The sequence below is a fragment of the Lathamus discolor genome, chromosome 6, assembly GCF_037157495.1.
Source record: "Lathamus discolor isolate bLatDis1 chromosome 6, bLatDis1.hap1, whole genome shotgun sequence".
In the NCBI taxonomy this organism is placed as follows: Eukaryota; Metazoa; Chordata; class Aves; order Psittaciformes; family Psittacidae; genus Lathamus; species Lathamus discolor.
In genome coordinates this window covers 58,777,706-58,801,887 of record NC_088889.1, presented here as the reverse complement: position 1 = coordinate 58,801,887, position 24,182 = coordinate 58,777,706, and the positions used below count along the sequence as shown (strand labels likewise).

Below are 24,182 nucleotides of genomic sequence, written 5' to 3'. Positions count from 1 at the left end.
TTTTTGCAACACAGCCAGCACCAGTTTAAAAACATTGGCAAGTACCAAGATCTTCATGAGTATAAACAGGCTGTTGCAAGCGTGTCTGAAGACATGCAAAGTTTTCAGGACCACGGCAATAAAGGCAGCCAAGGAGGAGTCTGACACCAGGCACACAGTGCCACCCCTGCTGGGGCAGCCCTGCTCAGTGGAGTGCGGTCCATCTTGGGCAGTCAACAATGACTGGTAACAGGTTAGTTTTATAGATATGGGATTGCAAATGGGTAAAATCCCCTGTGACCAAAGCACTCTAGAGGGGCAGCTGGGCAATCATTATGTAAAGGTAGTTTTCCCTTTCTTCTCTGAGCTTAAGCATGCCATGAGTTAGCCACTGACCATCTGTGCCAGGCAGAGCAGCTGACTGACTACTGCATAGGAGCCATGTGCTCAGTCATGAAGATGTTTTAGGCTGAACAATCCATACTATGTACTTGTAAGTCTGTCTGTTTGTGAGTCCCCAAGTTTTCTGATTTGGTTGACTCTGTTGCTTACCCTTGGAGCCCCCGGAATAATTCTGTAAAGAAGGGCCCAGAGAGCCTGCGATTGCAGGTTCACCTCTATTAAGGCATAAAGATCTTGAAAAGCCCCTTGAGTCAGGCTTCCCACAGCCATGCTTACAGTTCTTGGCCTTGTGGCCTCTGGCTGTGTCCCTCAGTGCTACTGCAGAAAGAGTGATTAGTTTGTTTGCCGGTTGCCTCCGTGTCAGGCACGTCACCACCAAACTTTACAGTGACTGCATGAGCACTTATGCACAGGTTTTCTGAAAGAAAGGGCTGCAGCCTTATGCAACAGATGGGGGGAGGAGGCTGGTAGACCCTAAAGGCAGATTTACCCTGTAGCAATTCAAAACACTAACCAAACACTGCCTCAACTGGACTATAGTTGCTCATGCTTCTGCTTTGAGGATTAGGGCTGCTCATGGAAAAATGTGCTTTGTTTGGAACTCATCCCACATGTTAATGTTGTGATGTATAGCCTCCATCCTCCACTTGGAGTGGTGAACATGCAGAAATGTTTTATATGGGGGAGGGTTAATGCTTTGTGGAGAAAGAGATTTCTAATAATAAACACATTTTGTGTGGGTGTGTGGTGAGTTGTTTGTTTGCTTGGCTGTTTGTGTTTTTTCTAAAGAAATTATTTGTGAAAGATCATAAGTATGTGTCCTCAGTGCACACTGGTCATTGAATGCTAAACTGTCCTACTGGTAGGAGCTGGCAAAAGGGCTCTCCCTGCACTCAGAATTCTTTTTGCCATTGCTTTGCTACACAGAAATGCATGACAGTGGAGGTCAGGCAGCAGCATGCGATGTGCCCCGGAAGAGGATGGTTGCAGAAGCAGGGGCTTGCAGAGGATGCCCAGGCTTCAACTGGTAATCTGTGGTGGGCTCCTAGAGCCTGAGTGCCTATCTAGATGAAGCAGGCTTGAGTCTTCAGTTTCTGCAGCAGCTCTGTCTGTAAGGCCACTTCTCTGTGCCCTGTTTTTACTTCAGGAACCCTTTCCTCCACTGCTCTGTCTCTTTATTTGCCTCCTGGGATGCTGTTGCAAGCATTTTAAACATGTCGTCATCTCTGGAGCTCTTCTTTTTCCTACATAGATTGGACAAGTATTTGCTTAATGACAATAGCAGCCCTGTCCTTACTTGCCATGAGTTGTCAGCTGTTGGGGGGAAGGAGAAAATGAGCTATTGTAAGAATGATGCTTTCATGCCGACTGGAACAAAGAGCTTGGGTTGCTCCCCCTTCCCCCTTTGTTTTAGCTTTCTGGTTCTTCCCAGTCTTGGAGACAGCATGGCGTTTTCAAAATCTTTTGCCTCTGAAGAATGACGGGCATCAGCCTACCTTGAGGAGAGGTGTTTAGAAACAGTCAGTGCAAATCAAACTAATGTCCACATCTGTTCTTACAGAGTGTGCTGTGGCAAGGGAAAAACAATGATGCATGCAGAGGCAAGGTGGTGTCTGTTTGCACAGTGGTACTGCCTGTCCTTACTTATGCAGGTATCTCTTTTCCAAAAGGCATCACACAAAGCTGTTGCACTGGAGTGGAAGGACACCACTGGCTCTGAATGGTATCATCCCTCATGAGTCACTTTGAGAGAACTGCACTGCTGTGCAATTCTCTTCCCTAAATTAGATTTCCTTAAGGTTGCTCTTATTTTATGGCTCTCTTACCTTTCCCAACAACTGCAGTCAGCATGAATTGCACAACAGTTAAATGACCCAACAGCCCAGGAGGTGGTATGCGGAACCTTAGTCGTGCCTTGAATCATTTGTATTTTTGCAATCTCTGGCTGCTTTTTTTAAATCCTCAGCTGCTTCTTTGCTGCTACAGTTAGAGCTTGTATTTCTGTTAATTGGTGCAGTGCCGCAATCTCCAGCTAGGTGACCATCTAGGGCGGAGAGGAAGAGAGTGTTAAAAGGAAGATGGTGTAAGCAGCCAGATGGCACATGCCAGAACTGAGCAAGTAAAAGTGGTCTTTCCCAACCATCATTAAGGGCCATCCAGAGAGCCTGTGCTTTTTCCAGCATGGCCTCTACTTGGAGTGAGAGATGCTGCCTTTTGTTAAAAAAGAAGGTGGGGATAGCGTAGATGAATACAGCAGCCCTTGTAGACTACCTGGAAACAGGCTGCACTAATGATACAACCGGAAGAGCAAGAGTAACTCTGACACATTAGAAACATTCCCATCTTCAGTTCTGTGGTGCATCTTGTTTCGCTGATAAGCACTATGGTCTTCAGAGCATCTCTTCTCTGGCTGCACATAGAGAGGTTGAGGGTTTCAGTGTTGTGCTGGTGCTGTCTGGCTCCTTAACCACCTGTGGCAGGGACAGTTTTCTTCTGTAACACCCACAAAGTGCTGGTATTGGCTTTATTGTAAGTATATTTCAATTCAGGGAGCAGTAAGGTCTGGGTTTCTGCAAGCACTCAGGTCACCTGGGGCTCTGTTCTGTCCTGTTGGCCACCACTGGCCACTATCACGTGGATAGCTGCTTTTCCACATCCGTTCCTTACAGTGGGTGTAGCTCAGATGTGTGATGCTGCCCACCTCTCCCCAGAGCAGGGAAAACAAAGGTCTGGGTACTGCCTTGGACAGGGGCATGAGCCATGACTGCCTGCCCTTGGTGGGATGGAGAATGCAACATGGGAATCAGAAGATCCTGATGACTGGATCTGCAAAAGAAGGTCTCAGCTGGCCCATTGGCACGGTCTGATTGGTGATGACATGAGGTGACATCTGGTTGGGATGATGGCAGTGCTTTGACATGCCTGGCAAAAACTATACAGGTTGCTGGGAAATGAAGGGAATGTGGGGTGAGACCAGCCTCCAGCTTTGCTGGGAGGAAACTGAACTCCCATCTCCCTTGCGCACAACTGCTAGAAAAATCACAAGTAGCAGCAACAAACTTTGAATTCACAAGCTACTTTGGGGGGGTTGGGGTATTTGTATGTGTATTTTGTTGTTGCTGTTTAAGTGGAATTCTCTTCTGATCACTGCATGGTAAATTACAGCTACAGATAAGTCCTAAAAGATTATAAAGTGTAGATTATACAGTCTGCTGATAGAATCCAGGCACAGGGTTATATTAAGGATTTGTCACACAACGATCATACTTCAGACTTTATCCGTTATAGTTTTAGGTCCGATTCCTAAAACTGTAATTTGTGCATGTGATCTTTTCTCTCCCTGAAGCCTCATTAAATGTGTATTTTAGTAAATTGCTTTATGTTTCTAAGACAGTTGACCGACCCCTAGTGCTTAATGGAATTTCTTCTGACTGGAGTGTTGAAGCTGCAGTGGGATGATGAATAGCATCAAACTTTAGGACAGCTTGAGAGATGCATCAAATGTGAAATCAGAATGTATGCACGTTTGAGGGACAAATGAACTCCAGCAATAAAAATAGTTCCCTATTGCCATATGGGTTAGTATGTCACAAGAGCAAGGTTTATTCCAGGAATTATTCTAGGGCCAAAGGGCAATCTGATCATCAGCAGAAGGATACTGGTGCTGCCAGAAACAAAGCTGCAAACAGCACAGGAATTTGAGAAAATGCATTCAGTGCTGTGTTTGTGATGGATTTACATATTTGTATAACTGCAGAATTAATTAATTATATTCCCACTGCTTACAATGCAAGAAAAGGAGAAGATAATATTTTCCACTGATGGTGATAATAAATATGGTCTGTATTAAGTAGTTAAAATGTATTTAGGCCAAATCTCCATAAAAATTGGCAAATCATGTATGGCCAGTTTTTGCTGACAACTGGCAAGAAAGTGAATTCAAGGAGTGTTGCTGGAAATCTGGATGTTTAGATATATTTATAATGCCACTGGAAAAAGCCAGGAGTTTTTACATTGGCTTATGCAAAAATATGTAACATGATGAAATGCTACAGGAAACTGAAGTTATTTCCCCACCACCTTTATGTTGCTCAATGCCAGCCTCTCATACCGGGGCCAGGAGGCACGGGTGCTTTGTCAGACCCCTGGGTTCCTGAGCTGAGCCGGGGTGCTGCGGTTGCCTCCGGTCTGCACCACCAGCCCCTGGTGCCTGGGAAATACCTCCTCAAGGGCTCTGCCGGTGCAGAGATGTTTCTTTCAGACTCACGTGGGAGTTTTTGGTATTTCCAAAATAAGGGGGTTTTCCCCCATTGATAGAGAGGGGAAGCTTTCAAAATGAGAAACTTTCAAAACCTTGTGTATATTTATGTGGACATATAAAATAAAGATATCCCAGTATATTATGTTTAGAGCTATCTGTATCTGTAAAATAAAGGTATCTCTAAACACACCTATTTAGAGATGAGACTAAAGCCAAATCTACCTTTCAAACCCCAGATTGCCTGTCCCTTTTCAGCTGGCAGACACACAGCAGAGCTGTCTGCAGAGATAAGAGTCAGCCTCCCTGCGGCAGAGTGATTAAAACCCCCTGATCTGAACTCCCACAGACTCCCTGCACTTTTGATCCAGATCTGAGCTTGGTGGCACAAGCCTGTTTCTAGCGCTAGTGGAGATAGCTGAACCACTGCAGCAATCACAGCTGAGCGCTAGAAAATGGAAGAAGTGAGTCACATGAGGGAGATGAAAGCCAACGCTAAGTGCTGTGATTATTCTATCAAATGACTGCTATAAACATGTCTTTAAAAAAACCCCATAATCTTTAGCTAAACAATGTCATCAGGTGATATTAACTGGTGACACTTTCTAATCTGGGATTTTAACTATCTGGCTTTGTGTATGCTTTGCTTTGCAGCAAACTGTCAGGGGCAGAGGGGTAGCAGCACTCACCAGGCTGGAGGCCCACTGAGGTATGAAACACCAGCACCGGAGAGAGGCTAGCAGCCCCCTCACCAGCTGCCACACAAAATGATTTGCGCTGGTACCACCCTGGAAATGGTTTTGCAGGTGCCCCAGTGAAGGGCAGAGGCACTGCAGCGGGTGGGGCACCTAAGGAGGTACCCAGCTATTTCTCCTCAGGGCCCTGTGTTGATCCCTGCCTGACAGCAGCAGGGCAAGAGCACCATGCCACGGGGCTGTGGTGGGAGGGGAGTGTTGGACCAGGCACGTAAGGCTGCTCACTTACTCCTTAAATGGGCTCAGCAGAGATGGATCCAGGTGCGGTTATGTAATCTAACAAATTATTTGCTGCCAGAGCAGGAGACCTAGCCTGTAATCCCCAGCGGGATTTTGTAACAGTGCTTCCTGTACCTGTGCTACCAGCAGCCAGAGGTTCAGCACAGCCTGCAAAACCTGGCCAGAAATCCAAGTCAGCTTCTGGGGCCTTGATAGGGATCATTTCTGTGTTGTTGCTTGGGACAGTAGTTTGAAATGGGTTTTTATGTCTCTACGCACACTGTGTATACATTGTTTGAACTGTGATGTTGATATAACAGGCAAAGTTATGCTTGGGTGAATTCAGAAGTGTGCCGTATTTTGGTCCAACACCCCTGGCTCACAGTTACAGCTACTATCACACCAAGAAGTCCAATTAGTTCTGTGCTTGGTGGGTAGATGAAACCCACTATTTTGCCGTGGTGGTTGCACTTGCAACTGCTGTAAGTTCTGCTCTTCCTATGTGCTTTGCCAGCAGGCTGTTTTCTGGAGCCCTTCTCAGCATGAAAAGCCTCTCTGTAACCAGAGATCTTGACTGCCCCCCTCAAAGAATTCAGGGACAGAAAAGGAAAAAGAAAGATTTCTCACACCACTGCCTCTCTCTTCATGAGACCAGGAGAGTTAAACCCTAAAAAGTCCCTTTAAAATGTCAAAATGATGTAAGGTACCTGTGTCCCACCCTTCTTGGGTGTCCTTGGCTCCACTGTCCTTGACCTGAGTAATTTCAGTGCTATTTGTTTTGAGTAATTTTGGTTTTGCTGCTGCATGTCCCTGTGAATAAGAAACAATGTTTCTATTGGCAGCAGTTAGTTCTTCATCCACCCATGTCTCCTGAAGCATGATAAAAGCACAAAATGAACTCTCAGTCTCTGACCTTTCCCTTGTGTGTGTGCATTTTGTCACCCAAGTGGACCAAGAACAACTTTTCCTCCTTGAAATGTTCACATGTCCATGCTAATGGGAGAAGTCATAACATTTGGGTCTAGACTTTGAAGATATCTCAGTATTTGGATTTGGAGGTTTGGTTGATGCCATTTCTAAAGCCAGCTCCAAATTCTGTAACTTGAGAACTGGCAGTGTGAAATCACTGGGAGCTCTGCCATGCCTATTTGGGTGTTACAATTTCATACTCAAAATTTCCTGGGTTTGAGAGTCAGTGTTTCTATCTGAACCAGCTTTAAGTGGGGAGAAGCAGGTTATTAATGAGGTTAGCTCTTCAGGGATTGGTTTTTTCCTTTGTATGTTCACGTTTCTGGGAATTCCACACTGCAGAGCTTTGGACCAAAGGTCATCTCAGGTTTAAAAAAGCAAGAAGGGTTCTTACAAGTCTCTGGGAGGCATCTCTTCGGCATTCATATCCTCTTGGCTGCAGTCTTCAAGCCCACTGGGAAATGAGTGAGAATCTAATGTTCTGCACAGAGAATGCCTGCTAGCTTTAAACTTGCATTTTTAAAACTGGTTATAATGTTTTCTGTTTAAGAAGAATGAAGCTCCTAAAAAGTATGTCTGCTGCACATGAGAGGACTGCAGTTCCCGTAAGTTGCTCCAAAACCTGATAGAAGTTCCCTGCAAAATTTGTAAGCACACCCTCTCAAGTTCTGAGTTATGCAAAGTATCTCTGTTGAGTTCAGATTTCATAACTGTTCATTCCTAGCAGAGATTATAATTTGTTTACACTTCACTAAAATGTTGAATCACTAAATTCATAACATTTACTGATGCCTGTGACTGCAAAAGGTAGAAGCTGTCACCTACTAGCAGTGTTAATAGACATGTTGGATAGCTTTGTGGGATGCCTAGCTTATTTTTGTTCTGCAGTGCTACACAGCTATGGTTTTTATCTTGCTGTATTCCTAGAACCAGTAACAGGACCTGCTCTTGCATGTCCCTGCGTCCTCCTTTATGGCCTAGAAAGGAAAGTGTAATGCTGTTGCTGTTCATGGTGGTGCACAGCTCTGTGGTAACAGGGGTGCATGGGGATCGTGACTAAAGGTCCTTCTGTGACTGGGCATCTGCCCCGCAGCATGTTCAACTCAAGATCTGCTTTCCTTTTCCTACGTGGGATAATCCCAGTCTGTGCGAGTGTAGCTACTTCTTGATATATGACTGCAGCAAAATACTTATCTTCTAACGTGATATTCTTGCTGTGCCCAGGACATAGGTTATTATTATTCCAGAACAGAAAAGTATATATAAAGTATATACCAGAACAGAGAAGTACTGGTATTATTTGCAAGTGAAATGAAGTAAGGTTGGAGTGATTGTTTCGTTGTAGGCTCACCTGGGTCTTGTTTCCTTTTTTTCCTCCCCTTAAAAAAGCAGTGAGACTATATTAGAGAAAAGAAATCCCTGAACTTTTTGTCAGGGTCACATGGTGGTTACATGATAAAAAAGGAATGTATATCCATGAGCAGACTGTGGCTTACTTGACCTGGTGAAATCTTAGGGCTTGTGGTCCCATGAGAATTAGACAAACTGTGTAGCGGAGTTTGGACTTTTTCCTATGCATCCATGTTATTTTGGTTGGAGGCTCCTTTCACAGTTCTGCTGCTTCTATATGACCCTGCACAAATCCCTCAACTTCTTAGCTCTTCAGTCTGCTGCTCAGTGAAATACAGAAAATCTTGATGTATTTCTTGCCTCACAGGGTTAACATGTGACTTGTTTGCACCGTGGTGTGTGATCCCCTGATGAAAGCTATCATGTAAACTCTGATAATCCAGCAGGCCCATACTGAAAAGCATGCAGTCTGAATAGTTGTACATGCTTTCTTCTCACTTTCAGAGCAGACAAATCTTTCAACATGTTTTGTTTTCAGATTTTGATCTTTAACCTTGATACTTATGATGGTCGGAAAAAGGAGAGGGTTGGCAAGTGTGTTTCTGGTAGAGATTAACCAGACCAAGACCAGTGAAGCAGCTGGGGGGGATCCCAGCTCTTTCCTGCACAGCACACCTAGCCCAAGAGTAAAGTCTGTGTCATGTCAACAAGGAAAAGATCTGCCTCCACTTGGCAGCAAGTTCTTAAAACTACATTTGCTTTCTTGCTGTTCTTCCTCTCAGTATTGCTGGTATTTTCTTCACCTTCCTCTGTCAGCTTTCTTCTCCAGGCACAAGGAGTTTCACCACTGTGTTCTCTTAAGAAGTAATGCTAAAAGTTAGTCTTTTAACAGCACTTAAGAATCCTTATTTCCTCTCTTATTAGAGGGGAGAAGATGATGTGGGGAAGTTTTAGGATTTTGTTTTGACTTTGATTTGCTGAGGGGTAGAAACTATATGAAGCAGCCTGGGATTTTAGTTTCATTTGTTCTGCCCTCTGATTTTGTCATTTTGGAAACATAAACAATGCATAATAGTACCTGGTTGCAACATCTTCCGATAAGACCCATATGAAATTGCCTTGGTAATGTGATCGGTTTAAATCCCTGTTGCCCGTTATATTCTTTCTGATTAAGTAATTCAAAGGCATACATTCAAATCAAGATGTTCTTGATCTCTCTTGTTGCCATAGTGGTTTTTGCCATAGAAAAGACTGTAAGACCTGTTCCACTTTCTGCAGTGATTGATTGGTCTGCACTCCTGCAGCTTGAACGTTAGCACAAGATTTTAAAAGTGGACGACAGCTTTGTAACACTGGGTTAAATGCTGTGGCCGACCTCCGCTCCTTGGCTTGCCCCACGACAGGGATAGGGTGGAAGGGCAGGGCCCATACCTACCAGGCTAACTCTTGGATGTGCAGAGAAATGCTTACTGGGCCTACTGCGAATGATTCACACCTACATACCAGCAGTGTTCTTCGTTAAGAGAGGTTTTTCATGTGTCTGAACAATTTCCTGAACAAAGCCTTTCATTTGTAAGTCTGATAAGTGTGGTATATACCAGTAGTGCTATGGTAATAAATGACAGTTCTCACAATTAATGCCAGCACATGACTAGCCTCTTTCAGACTAAAATAAGTAATTCCATGGTCTTGTGAGTGCAACTATGAGGAAAGAGATTCCGAAATACTAAGAACTTGAGGGGATTAGCAAAAAAATGCAAACGTTTGTCTTTCAGGTTAATAGCCTGTGTGGATGCTGTCATTCTGCCTCGGGACCCTGTGGGTTGGCATCAAGGCTGTCTCTGAGCGTGTTGAGAGAAGTTGAAGTATTATTAATATGGGCCACATTCCACTGATGTGCAGCTTCGAGGTGCTGAGGACGCCCTTGTTAAAAACTTGGCAGATCATCACAAGCATCTTCCATGCTTTTGGCCTGAGGGAGGTGTTCCTTTATGAGCTGCATTAGTCAGGAAAAAAGGGGAAGGTTTCAAAACAAAGCCAAAGTTCAAACTCAGAAAAGAAAAAAAAAACTTTTGCCTCTTTAAACTAGCATATGGTTCTGGGGCATGTAGTTGCAGGCATGTGCAAAGCCACAGGAGTCGTAAGCAAGGTGTAAGGCTTGCTGAGAAGGGAGCTCTAGAGCTCTCTGCATGGTCTGACAAGTACTGACTCCTCTGTTAAAGACTTTGCAAGGAAGTTTTCCAGCTCAAGTGGACATGTTGCTAGCAATGAGGAAAAACAGCTTACTGAACTTCAGTGAACTTTCAGAAACTATCTAAATTTTTACAGTAAAAGCCTTTTCACCATGCAAATGAACAGAACATGTAGGGCTTTATAACTAATGGCAAAATCTTTAGAGCAAAATGAGGGTGTCAGATGTTCAAATGTGCTCCTTAGCACCTGGCCTGCCCAGGAGGCTGCCTCGGGGGGCATCCTTTTTGGTTGGCCTCTTGCAGGCATGCTTGAGGAACATGTTGAGAAGTGTTAACATAATAGATACCAGTTCCACTTGCTCTTGTATGAGGGATCTCAGTGGGTGGGTGAACACATCAGGATCGATGTCCTATGCTGTCTTACCCTACTAGTCCCTGTCCTTTAAAAGTAGGTTATATACACATGAATGTTAATTACCAGAAAAGGGAGCAGGCAAAATAACAATTTAAAAAGCACTGTAGTAAAAAAGAATTCCTGTGACACTAAAACTTTATATCTGTTGTGCATTTTAACAAGAATGCTGGAAGCTGGTTTAAATAAGCATGCATGCTTTAAGTTCCTCTCTGCTTTGTACTAAGTGTTTTCAGCTTTCACGTAAAGGTAGGTAAGTCCAAAGAAAATGTAATTACAGTGTATAGTTAGCTTTTCTCCCTGCCTCAAAGCTTGGAATCTGGTCATTTTTAAAGTCTGTAAAAATTCATAATGTTGTTCAGGCTTGGTGAAGCAGTACTAACTGCTCTGTAGCTGAGAACCTTCATTCCCCACTCTGCTCTTCACAGGAGGCAATTCCTAACCACTGTAAAGACTCAGGTGGTCCCTGAAGCAGTCACCAGGTCAGGCAGGGTTGTAGTTTGAATGTTGCTGTGTTTTTTTATGCCAAAACTTCCTCATGGGTGGGACAGCAGGTGAACCCGCAGGTCTGCTCTGGCACTGGTGATTGTTCTGCTTGGAGTAGGAGGTTGGGCTGGGTAACAATCCAGGGGTCCCTGCCACCCCGTGTTTTGTGGTAATTCGTGGAGGTGATGCTGAGGTTCAGTAACATGCAAAGCCAAGCAAGCAAGCAAGATGTGGAAACAGAATGAACAATTACATTAGCATTAGGCCACAAAGGCGTGTTGAGGGATGGCAGTTGGGTTCACATGCCTGTACATATGCTGGGGTTTGCCTGCTCCTGCTGAATTAAGCTAGAAGTGAAAAGATGTAATTCTCCATCTCAAGAGATATCCAGCCTGCTTGAAATATTTATCGCTGTTAAAGTTTCTCTGTTCAGAACAGGCCAAAAAGATTGGTGTGCTTTGGATGAGTGTGTCTCTATTCATATTTTGAAAAATGCCTGCATCTTAAATTACCTTCTGCAGCCTGCTATGAAGAGTGTAGTGTCAGAGAAAGGCCTTTACCATTTGTAAAATGATACATCATGCTGATTTTATATTTGTCATCTGATTTTGAAAAAATTAGCACAAACAGAGGAGGGAATGTTTCCTACTTTAAATCTGTTCCGTTTTCTGTGAACAGTTTATGAATCCAGTTGGCCTGCAGTGAATCTGGGAGCGATTCTTTGGACAAAACACTTAGCGTATTTTGTACTGTTATCACTGAAAACAAGTGATCTTTTGAACTATCCACTTTGAGAAGTTGTTCGCTGGCTAAATGAAAAAAAAAACCCAACAAAATACATGCACATTGCAGGGTATTAAGAGAGGTCTGAAAACAACAGTATTTGCTGTTTAGTGAAAACTTTCATCAGGGTGAATAGGAATGACTTGGAATTGATACTGAACTGTAAATTATTTCTGGAGGGCAAATACAGTGGGGAACAATCAATTCTGCCCCACAGCTTTTATTGGTAAGTCATTGCTAAAGAGCTCACTTCACAGACAAGAGAAACTACAAAAATTATTCATAGAATCATAGCATGCTTTGGGTTGCAAGGGACCCTAAAGCTCATCTAGTTCTGACCCCTCTGCCATGGGCATGGACGCCTTCCACTAGAGCAGGTTGCCCCAAGACCAGTTCAGCCTGGCCTTGAACACTGCTAGGGATGGGGCATCCACAGCTTCTCAGAGCAACCCGTTCCAGTGCCTCACCACCCTCATAGTGACTAATTTCTTCCTTATACCTAACCTAAATCTACTCTCTTTCAGCTTAAAACCATTTCCCCTTGTCCTGTCCCTAAATGTCCCTGTAAATTTCTTGTTGGTCCCCTTTAGGTACTGGAAGGCTGCTCTAAGGGCTCACCAGAACCTTCTCTTCTCCTTGCTGAACATGTCGACTCTCTCAGCCTGTGTTCATAGGAGAGGTGCTCCAGCCCCTCTGATGTTCTTTGTGGCCATCCTCTGGGCTTGCTCCAGCGGTTACAGAATTCTTGTTCTCTCTGATGCATTTGCAGGGGGACTTAGTGGTTCAGCAGGTGAAGTCTGAAAAGCTTGGTCATCACTCCCATTTTCTTCCTTATGGGGCCTTCAGGTAGGTATAATGCTGTACTCCCAACCATCAGCCTGCGCTTCACTAACATCCTGCAACAGAACTCCACATCCTGGGGGAAGGTAAGAGCTCTCCTACATAGGAAGCAGCACCATGTTTGCAGCCTGCCAGAGCACATGCATTGGTGGCAGCGACAAGCACATCCCCAGCAGTCGTGCTGGCTGCAGCCAGCACTTTGGTGCTGGAGGGTGGAAGGTGGGGGGGGAAGCCACAGCCTTGCCAAGCCTGACAGAAGGGAAGTGTCCAGCCCACGCAGGGGAGAGCGATGGTATGCTGGGGTGGCAGGAAGGTCTGCTGCAAAGAGGAGTTGTCCAGCCATGACAGTCTCCCGCAAGAAATCTAGGGCATGTTTAAAGTTGTTTTGTTTTTGCATCTGTCGGAGGTAGACCCAGGAGCCCTGCTCTGTCCCTGGGGCCTTTGTTGGGACAGTCAAATGGATATTCAGGGGTATGCTGGAGCAGAGCTAAGCCCAACAGCACACAGCTGTTTTACCATCGTAGAAAGTCCAACTTAAAAAGAGGAATTTTTCCTTGTTGATTTGTATGCTTTTCTTTGGAGATGGATGGTCCTCTGGGCTCTCTGCTTTTTCACTCATCTGTTAAAAAGCCCCATTTTGGGACATCCCAATTCTCCCAGCCAAGAAAAGCTGGATTCTGCTCCTGGCTTGCTCAGAAGTGGTTGCTCAAGAGCAAAATGAAGCATTCCTGTCAGGAATTGGATGCACAACATCCAATGTGCTCCTGGGGTCAAAGAAATAGGTCTTAGGCTGGAAGAGAAATCCTCCGCATGGCAGTACATTACGTCAGTACAGAAAGGGACCATCCAATTTTGCATTCCAATACGAAACACAGCAGCAGGTGATACGTTCAGCAATATGCAAGTTTAATAAACTTCCTGTTCAACTTGTGGACAGAATAAATAGTTCCATGATGTCTGCTTAACAAAGCCAAATTGTGCACCTCTCTGTATTGCAACTAAAACCACTGCAGTTAAGGGACTGTCAACATTTCCTGTCTGGATGGATGATTTAGCTGCTTTGCTTCATATCAGGGCTAACTTGGCATTTGACTTACCAAGTTCTGCTACAAGATTCTGTTTTACTGATTATAATTTGTGTTCAGTGGCTACGTCATTCTTAGGCTTGGAGAAGGAGTTTTAAGCAGCATTAGAGTAGAAGAAAAATGAATATTAAAAAATATAATTTTGCAAATCCCTGGAGAATGAAAAGAAACTTAGAGACAGATGTACACAGAGTTGGGAGAAGGCAAACATTTCCCCACTCCTTGCTTTTGAAAAGATCCATGGGATTGTACTATTACTTATTAGTGTCTGGCCCCTGCCTGCAACTTTCTGTTTCTTACCGGATGTGCAGTGTTTGTATGGAAAGCAAATTTATTTCACCGTGTAATAAGATTTGAATGCAAACATTTAATTAACATTATCTGTTCAGAAGCATTGCTTAAACAAAAGTTAACCTTTCTGTGCCAAAGTTATATGAAGCTTTGAAACTGAAGGTTAGTTTTTTTGTTCCTTTGACTAGCACCATGGATTGATGTGCTGTTGATACAAACACTTTCTCAGGTTTCACGTGTGGAAGTCTATGTTGGAATAATAACTTCATTAATTTGGCCCATACTGATTCAGTTGAATACTAATATTTTGACCTTATTCCCTAGGAAATATTCTTCCCGCTGCACAAACTTGGAAAATGTGGCCATCCCTGTGGTGTGAGCCACATTTATGACAAACTTTCAGAAAGATATTTCACATGTAAATACATGACTCTTGGTTCTTAACACTTTCCATATTATCAGAAAGAGGTAAAATGTGTAAAAAAACCTCATTGTAAAATCTGTGAAAAAACCTCATTGAAATGTGGTTTTTCACTGTTCCTTTCTTTCCCTTTTTTTGGTACCCTGAGATTTATATTTCTGTGTGCCCTCTAACCCAGGAAAGACAAGGATGTGAGTCCTGTGCACAGCTGACCTCACCTGAGCTGATGCAGTTTTGAACCTTGAGTCTCCGCACAGAGGATAAGGATGCACATCTGCAAAGGTATTTAAGAAGCCAGCTCCTTTAATGCCTTTGTGTGTCTAAAGCCATGGAGTGGATCCACCAGCCTCTAGTAAGTAGGTATGTGGAGAAGCTGGACATTGGTTACATGTCAACTGACCCCGATAGTCTAACTCAGTAATCACTGAGGTAGAATCTTCCTGGTTATCTCAAGGAGGAGGAAACTGGGCTAGGAATTATGTTTTGTTAAAATACAATACAAATTCCTAACCCAGTTTTCAGTCAGGAGAGCATGTTATTGTTGAACAATTGCTACCACTTCGTGGAAGCTTATTTTCTGCGCCTTAAGGGAAATTGAATTAAGTGACCTTCTATTTTAAAACACTGCTTTTTCCTGTCACCGATGAAGCAATAACAATTACAGAACATGGGATTTTCTGGGAGTTAGTTGTTTGTTCTCATTGATATGAATTTTGCTGCCTCTGTTTGAATCTTACCTATAGTACTCCCTGAGGCAGGCCACTAGAGACTGATTTCACTGGTGACTCCAGGCTGGCCATTAAGGCAAGAAGAAAGGCATATCCCACAGCTTCAGAAGTTAGTGCTAGAGCTGCGATGGACCTGATGAATAGGGCTGTGTGCATGACGGTAGCTGAGGTTTGTGGTATACTGTACCCACGGGCTGTTGCTGACATCCAGAGCAGCTGCTTTTTCTACATAGGGAACTGCTTCTGTTACTAACCAGCCCAGAAACCGTAATGTTCACAAGTGGTGCAAGTCCACTGTCTAGTCCTTGCCTTTCCACACTCATTACAGCTCAGCAAATGCAGAGATTTGAATCTAACATGACAAGAAGTGTCAGAATTGGGGATTAATTCTCTGTGAGATAATTTCTGTGATGGGATGCTGCTAGGAAGCTTGACTCTGCATTCCTTTGTCACCCCAGATTCCCACAAACTGCAGGGAGAGGACTCTGTGGGCAAGGAGTGCAGCATGAGCTTGTAATCTTTTCAGCTACAGATATCTTAATATATAAGTGGGATGCTTTCAAGAGCTTGCTGTGCCAGAAAGGTGACCCTTCTAGAACTGGGACCATTTATAGAGTACTGATTTTTAGTGTAGAGCATGGTTTTATAACTGATTTCTATAAATGTAAAATACCAGGCCAATTAAGCTTGAAAGTGCTGACAGAGTCTTAATTAAATCAGCGTGAACAATATCAGTCTTGCATAACTCTGTTTCCATCAAAAGCATCAGAAATTATGATTATTTTTTTTCTTTGTCCCTTGTAAGAGATGAAGTTCTGACAGCTTGTTCCCTTTTCCCAATACTGCTGGTTCATTAATTTGTCCGTAAGTCTGATCTTTCTACTCCACTCCCATTTCCCTTTGGTTCCTTGTTTTTCTTCCTTAGTGTTGACATTTTGGCTCATTCACTACAATACTGTATATTGACTACAGGGAGTTCAAGTGTGCCTTTCCTGTAACCCTTCTGTCCCTCCATTTAGCAGCAGAGGGTACACCGCTGCAGTACTTCAACAAGGGTGGATTTTGCAAAACAGTGACTACCAAGAGCTTGTATTTGGTATTCAGCACTTTTTCTTTTTTTTTTTTTTTTTTCATTTGGAGACCAAATCCCTAGGCAAATCTGTCATTTAAGCACAGCAGAAATTCAACATGCAAGTAGACTGCTAAGCAAGGGCTGCTCCAAGATGCCGGCAGTCCACATGACTTCTGTGAAATGGGTGCTGATTAATTACTGGGTATGTGAGAGTTAAAGGTAATGTAATGTCTGGTCTTGCTGTCAGTCTCCTACCTGTCTGCCCATGCACAGAGGGGACTGCTTGCATGCCAGCCTTTGAGTCATGCAGCAAGACAAGGGCAGCCACAGGTGTGAAGGAGCACAAGCTAGGGCAAAGCCCTCTGCTTTCTGCACGGATGAGGGGCAAAAATACTGGTAGTAGATCTCTTCTTTCTCTCATTTTGATACCTGCAATTCGAGACCCACCAAAGGAGTTATTACCTGAGGTGAAGGCAGGAAATACTTGTGGTTTTTTGCAACTTCAGCCTCCTGGACTTCTCCCCAGGGGACAATGCAGTTTGTCCATCTCTGTCTAAACAGCTTTGGCTTTATGCTTAAATGCTTCATTAAATTTCACAAAACTACTCACATCCAGCACTGCAGAACAGACAAACAGGGAGAGGAGTTTAGCGTGTATAACAAGCTGAAATTCAACTGAAAAAGACTTAAAGCCTGTGATCAACTTGGTGACACAAAGGGATCACCAAGGGTGGTCACAAAGGTTGACTTGAATTCTGCGCTCCCTCTCTCTACTGCTTTCTTAATCCCATTTACATCCTTGATCTCAGACTTCATCACTGTGATGTGTGTGTCCCTGCCCATGGCGGGGGGGTTGGAACTAGATGATTCTGGGGTCCTTTCCAACCCTAACTATTCTATGATTCTATGACTTCGGCTTGATCAAACCTTCAGCTCTTGTGAGTGTTGTTTGTATCTTCAGGAAACATGTGGATCAAGTTCTCAGGGTCTTGAAAGTGCAACAATATAGTAAAATCCTATTTCTTAGACTGCAGTTCATCATCTTGTCTGTTCTCCGTTTAGTGCCATGTTGATTTGTGTTCGGAATCAGCCCTCATGACATAGAATGCAAATAAACAGGTTTTGTGGAAGACTACTAGAAGATTGTAATCTTCTGGTCTTATCTCTCACTCCAGACGTATCCTGAAATGACTTGTTCTGTCTTCTCTTTCTGTTTCACAATGTAAGCATTTCGCAGAGGAGGTGACATCTTTCAGTGCTTTAGCATTTCATCTCCCTATGCCTTCACATTTTTTTCCACTTTCTCATCTGGATGTTACCAACTTAATTAAAGTGCACAATGACTCTAAAAATACAAACTCTGGCAAAGGCTAAGGAGGATGTTTCTTGGCATCTGGTCATTGTTTTGCCTTGGGCCCATAGCTTCGCTTGCCACTCTCCACTGAGTATTGAACCCATGCTTGTGTTTAAGGATAACAGCTCCAAGCATGATTATATCACAGTTTCTGTGTGCGCTTTCAGGAGGGTTTAATGCTGTATAAATTGCCCATTATAACCACATTTCCAGACAATAGCTGGCTGCAGAATACAGTGCAATAAAGCAGTAGCAAATCTTGTTCCTGTTCGTTCCCTGTCATTATATTTAGGTTCCAACGAGTTGGTTTAAGAGCACATAGGAAAAAAAAAAGCGCCCCACAATGGGCTCAAAGCAATGGCTGCAAATGTAAGCAGTTTTCTTAGTCCATAAGCAAAGATGACATGGCCTCTAGCCGAGTTCTGGGATATTTTCCCATCTGAATCTGTCTGCCAAAGCAGCATAAGCTTATCTAATCATGCAGTTGACTAACCATGTTGATTTGACTGGACCAGCTTTCAGTGAAGGCATTGGAGAATAACTGCAGCAGCTATCATCTTTCTGTGTGGGATTTCAGGTAAATTTCTGCAGCTCAATGTGCCTTGCAAGTATGAGCAAGCAGAGTCTGTTGAGAGCAAAGGAAGTTTCCCATTCTTACTGTCAGACCTGTTTTCCACAAGCAATACCACAATGCTAATTACTTCTGTAGCAGAGCAATTTGTGATTCACTTTTCTTCTATAAGCGTTGTTAGGAGATGAAAGAGTCAAATTCTATTCAACATTGAGCATAAGTGACTTTGCCTCAGTTTCCTGTCTTGTTGAAGATATAGCTGATATTTAAAGAGTTGGGAAGTCATGTTCCTTGAAAGACCTTTCCTTTGAATTTCTGTGAACAGACATCTTTGATTTCTGAGTGCCGTGTGCCAGCAAAATCCTGAAACCATGCTGAAGGCATGTTATTGCCACATAGGTGCATGGGTCAGAACCATCTTTTGCAAGACTAGAAAGTATCTGATCTTGCCTCAAATTGTACTCCTGGTTCCTAGAAATACTCTTGCTACAAGATAAGCAGACTTATGTAATCATGGATGTCCATTGGGTATTCTGGATTGAATGAAATCGTCCTTGTGTACCATGGGAATAGTCATAGAATAAAAATTCCAGATAGGCTAATCATAACAGAAACATTTATGGAGGTTTCCAGCTGGGACATCTGGGAAAACTATGGAGCACAATGCTAAAAAGAAAAGGTGGGTCCATCCTGACCGTGGAAGGCTCTTACATTAGAGTGGCCAGGGCCCTTTTCTGAGGAGAAATGCCTTCTTTCATTTGGCCAGCATTAATTAAGGACAGGATTTCCCAGCCAGTCCACTCTTGGGCTTGAAGGTGAGCTGATGAAGCAACCTGCTGCATGGCCGGATTTGCTTCTAGGGAAAGGCATCATAGAAATTCTTGGTGCCTGGATAAGGCTTTAGAGTGTTGTCCCCTGTTTGTCTTCATCAATGTTTAAATTAATTGTGTGGAGAACAGAGCCTTGAGCTTACTCTATATGCAGTCTACAGGTATCTGGGTGAGAGACTTCTCCCGCTGAAGCAGTCTTTATGCTTTGCATTAATGTAAACAGTGTGTTTAGAAATGTATTGTCTGTGGCAGATCTGACATCACAACCAAATTCTTTAAAATAAATGTTTAGGGGCAGTCGTATGTCAGCTGCTTAGCACTGAAATGTATGGAATGGAATTAAGCAAACCTTTTCTTAATTAAAAAATGAAAATGGATTCTGAACTTTATCTAAGGGTCACTTTGGGATGATTTCTAGACAGAAAAAATCTTGGCTTTCTGGCAGGACAGCTGTGAGGGAGTGTTCTCTTCATTAGAACACAATTTGTCCAAGAAAATAACGTTCCAAGTCCTAATCAATTTAGATGAAAACTTGCTGGACAGAGTTCAGGCAGGCCAGTTATGGAGTCTCATAAAGCCAAACCCACATGTCTCAGTGGGCAAGAGGCAAGATAATCTTAGCTTACAATGGAATGTTTAAATTTATACAGCTAAGACACTGACATAGGCACAAGGTTTGGTTCTTTTTTGTTTTGTTTTTTAACCAGAAACATGTGAAGAATTAGAAATTTTAATGAGAGGGAATGTCCCTTGAAGATACAATCACTCACGGTGAATGGACTGTGGCCAGATTTGCTCTTGCTTTAGCATCTATAGAAAGATTTTTTGGAAAGGACCAGTTTCCAAAACACTAGAAACATAGGTGTGCCTCTAAATGAAGGTCCTTGGCATCACAGGCTCTTGCACAGTTTTATAATTCCCAGCTGCATAAGGATTCTTTTTTAATTAACTGCTTCAGCAGTGGAAATTCAGCAGTTTGGAGAAGCTGTTGCACAGTTAGCCCTTGGGAAGGTGACACCATGCACGGCATTGTTCAGCCGTTAAATGTAAGCTCTTTATGATGACACATCACTACTGAGCACAGAAAACCACAGGATAACACACCCCCAAACCTTCTGGTGTTAATGGTAACTATTTCAGGGTTTGCTTTTCTGTCATTCAGTTAGTTTCTCCATTATTGCAGCTAGCTTTCCAGGCTGCAAAAGGGTACTTAAATAACTTTCAGATTTGCAGGTCCATGCTAGAAATTCTCGTAAGGATGAGATATAACCTGAGCAGTCTTTAACCTGGGGAGTATTTCATTTCTTAACTTGAAATGGTTTTATAACTTGCAGAGTCTTAGCCAAGGTTAATCTCCACTACAGTCATGAATAAAGTATGTCTTTCACGGTAACTGTCAATGCTTGGTAGATAGCCACAGCAACGAGTTGATGTCTGAAGTGCCAGCTTACACCTCCCTCTTTGCTAGTGAATCCTCTGCTCTCCGGCATCCATTGCTGGGAAGTTACAAACACACCATTTCTCCCATGTCATCATTCTCTTCTGGCACTTGACAACCTCCACTGGCTCCAGGAAGAAAAAAAAAAGAGACAACAATTATTTTCTAGCTGCAGCTCGCCCTGTCTACGGGACAGTCACTCAGTCCCTCACTTGTTATTTACTCACCAGCCCTCTCTGTCCGGGGACCAAGACCTGAGTCAGGAGCTGTCTTTTCTCAGCATGACTCCTGTGATTTCTAGGGGCAGTGAAACATCCCCTCTGCTGGACCTCCTCCTCCTCTCAAACAGCACTATCCACAGCACCATTCGTGCACCTGCGTCCACCCTCTTGACTCAAAGGGCAATTTACCCACATGACTGGGGCTGGATGTGAAAGAAAAGGAGCATACAGTATTGTTAAGCAACTTGTGGTTAAAGTCAAAACCTCTGGAGACTCCCCGACTACTGTAAAACGCCAGGAGTTTGTTGTCCCACAGCCTCTTCCTTCCTTCACGCCCCGCTCCGCCAAGTTGGCCACCTGAGACTCTGCTCATTGCTCTTGTTTTCCCTGGCTCTTCTCACTTGTTTACTTAAAAATCTCTTTCCCTCCCCTTCTCTTCATTTGAATTTCTTGCAGGAGGGTCCTATAAGGACACCTACTTTAATCAGAATTTCCTGTGAGTTAATAGGCAGCTTTTTTGGTTTTGGTTTGGTTTTGAATGTTTTGAAATAAAAATGTAATAATTTCTTAAATGCCCCTTTCCAAAACTCTGCTTTAAACCAAACACTTTTCTTACAGAAAGTAATGGTTTTAAAGACCCCGTTTAAAAGACAAACTCTGTACTGAGAAGGAGGAGGAATACTTTGAATGCAGCAGGACAGCCTGTCACCCAGGGGAAAACGGCTGACATGCTGCTAAAGCTGACTGCATATTTTCATTTTCAGAAAGCACTCAAGACTAAAACCACCTGTGAGTCTAGCCTCTCCAGCTGATTTAGTAGGACCTAGAGCAGAGTGTCCTGTCAAAAGGCACGCTTATTTTCACAAGGCAAATGAATCAGTTTTTATGTGGCAGGGCTACAGCTCATTGGGATGAACTCATTAAAACTTTGTAAAACAAACTGTGAGAGGTGCAATATTTCATTATTCAAACTGGGAGAATAGACAGGCATCCTATGGAAAAGTGAGTCATATTCTCTGTGGTACATGCTGTTATAACAAACATGAGTGTTTGTTTGCTAAGTCCATTAGCATCCAGCTATAAACTTGATTAGAAGGACAAGTTCCTCAGCCTGCTGCTGGGATAGCATGTGTATTGCCGTTTGATCGCTCTGTTGTATAACAGCACCAGTCATGTCGGTCTGCCATTCCAAAAGGAAATAACAGCACTTTCCTCTTTTATTTCAAGTCCATCAAAAATTTCTATTAAGGACATCAAAGCAATGACTTGAATACTTTCCATGCTTTCTGAATGACTCATCTTTTAAAGAAACTGCTGGGAAATAAGGCACCACTAAGGTTCCTTAATTTCAGGGTTTGAGACTTTTAAGAACCTCATGGAAAACAGTCAGAACAAGAAGCAACAAACCCACCTTCTCATAAAACCCTTCTCCGTATTTCATATATTAGTATTATTTCTGTGCTACTAGTTTTACAACCTGCATGCCAGAAGATAAAACAACTCATTAGTCTGGCTTTGTGACTGTGGAAGGTAAGTTAACAGATCAAGTGCATTTATTGCTACCATTGATGGAAGATGATGGCCAAGGGAACACCTTTTAAATAGGATGATGATTGGCTGCATCTAAAACTAGTAGTGAAATAAGGGATTGTCTGCTGGAGGCAAAGGAACTTCTGGGAAGTTTCTGTGCAGCATAAACAGCATTTTCGAAATCTGACTCTTGCCTGGTTGTAAGAATGGGCAAAGTTTCCAAATTTTTAAATGCTTGCTGCATTTCTAATGACTGTAGATGGGGTGGGAGGCATTGCTGCTGACTTCAGCAGGAAGAGACTTGGAGATTTGCCATGGGTTAGGAATTTGTTGGGTTATAGTTTGAAGTGTTTCATCTATTTCCATAGAATCACTTGCTGATCACAATTATTTGCCCAGCACAGTGCTTCAGGAAGTGAGGTTACTATCCTGCAATATCTGAAAGGAAGGGCTGAGGACAATGAGTATCCACTGTTTGGCTCTGGCATTCCAGCTTCTGGAGTGCATGATGGTACCCTTAAGACTGCTCATCTTGCTGACCTTTTTCTTCCACCTTCTATCCACATGTCAACAGAGCAGTGGCATGCAGTTGCAGACACACTCTAGCACAAGATGGAGCATGCACTGAAAACCTGTGGAGTAACAGCATGAGACTACAGGTGAAATAGCTGCTTCACTCCCCAAACAGAACTTACGTTGAGACACTCAAGTAGAAAATACAGAGTCTTTTGTCTTTTTACCATGGCAAATATCTGGTGATAGTTTTAGGGCTTCTGTCTGTCTCTGATAATAATTTTTTTAATACATTTATCTTCAAGGTATCCAATTAATAAAGTCCATTCCTCTATTTAAGTCCCTTATTGCAGGTATTTTTAGCAGTCAGGGAATAAGCCTGTATTGCCCCTCCTCAAGATCTCTTCAAGCCATTGTTCGCTGAAGTGGAGAAATGCTTCAGAGCCATGTCAGATGCTTTCACCATGCAGCCATGTGGACAAGCTGGCCCCAGGAGCCAGTCCAGTTCCAGGTTCCCAGAAAGACGTCTCACACCTCTCACAGTGAATCAGCAGTAGAAAGCTCTCCTCACCCACTGCAGCACCTCAGGTTACCTCTGTGAGTCATTCATCCTATAGGAAATCTTGTAACTATAAATGGGATGTTTAAGAAACCTGATTTTATTAATCTTTAGGTGCCCATAGCTATTCACAAAAATAAAATACACAGTCCAGCATGATCAGCTTCATGCTGGGAAAAAAAATACATAGCTTTGAAACATCGTGCTTGAGCAGGGTCAGGAGGTCTCCGTGGGTTCTCTGGCAGAAATGAACAGTTGGCATCGCATTTTTCTCAGTAAAATACAAGAAGTTTATCTAGTAATAGAGCCTTTTGAAGGCAGAGCAGTCTGAAGTCTTGTAACACCCCCTGCATACACAGGCTTGTGTTGCAGGTGAAAACATCGCGCTTAAGAAATGAAGACTTAATTTCTGCTATTTATCCCTTACTTTTCCCTGCCAGTAACTGTCATCTTCTTATTGTGGAAATTGTCACCCTGTGGACATGCGGTTGAAGTGGTTTTTGGGTTTGGGTTTAGTTCGGGGGTTGGTTTTTTTTCTGCTCTCCCTGGAGAAAGGGATGCTGTATATGTGCGGCTGCCTAGACCAAAACTGGGGATGCTGGGAACTGGAGGTCCCAGTCTTTGCTGTGCCAGTCCTGGTGCCGTGTGGGTGCGTAAGGCTATTTAGTATGTGCCACTGCAAGAAATACATCTGCAAGCATGACATGATATCTGTGGGTGCAGGAGTATCTCTTTGGGAATTCCAGTATTTGGTTTGCTGACAGTATTGCTCCAATGAATAGCTTTTAGTTGCTTCCCAACTCAGATGATTTATCTGTACAATGGAAATCAGGCACTTCCTAGCGAAACCAGAGCTAAATTTTGAATTATTCATAGCTTTTTGCACACCCTTGACTGGAGTATAAGCTGTAAATCTGTGAAGAT

General features: G+C 43.2%; 1 long non-coding RNA gene across 2 annotated transcripts in view; it reads left to right on the top strand.

Annotated features, from left to right (window-relative positions):
- Nucleotides 1–24,182, top strand: part of LOC136016201 (uncharacterized) — a 62,249-nt gene that overhangs the window by 18,914 nt on the left and 19,153 nt on the right. For both annotated transcript variants that reach the window (XR_010613530.1, XR_010613529.1), the window contains exons 2-3: nucleotides 12,575–12,651; nucleotides 14,621–14,724. This is a non-coding gene — a long non-coding RNA (uncharacterized LOC136016201). The remainder of the gene's footprint in view (nucleotides 1–12,574; nucleotides 12,652–14,620; nucleotides 14,725–24,182) is intronic.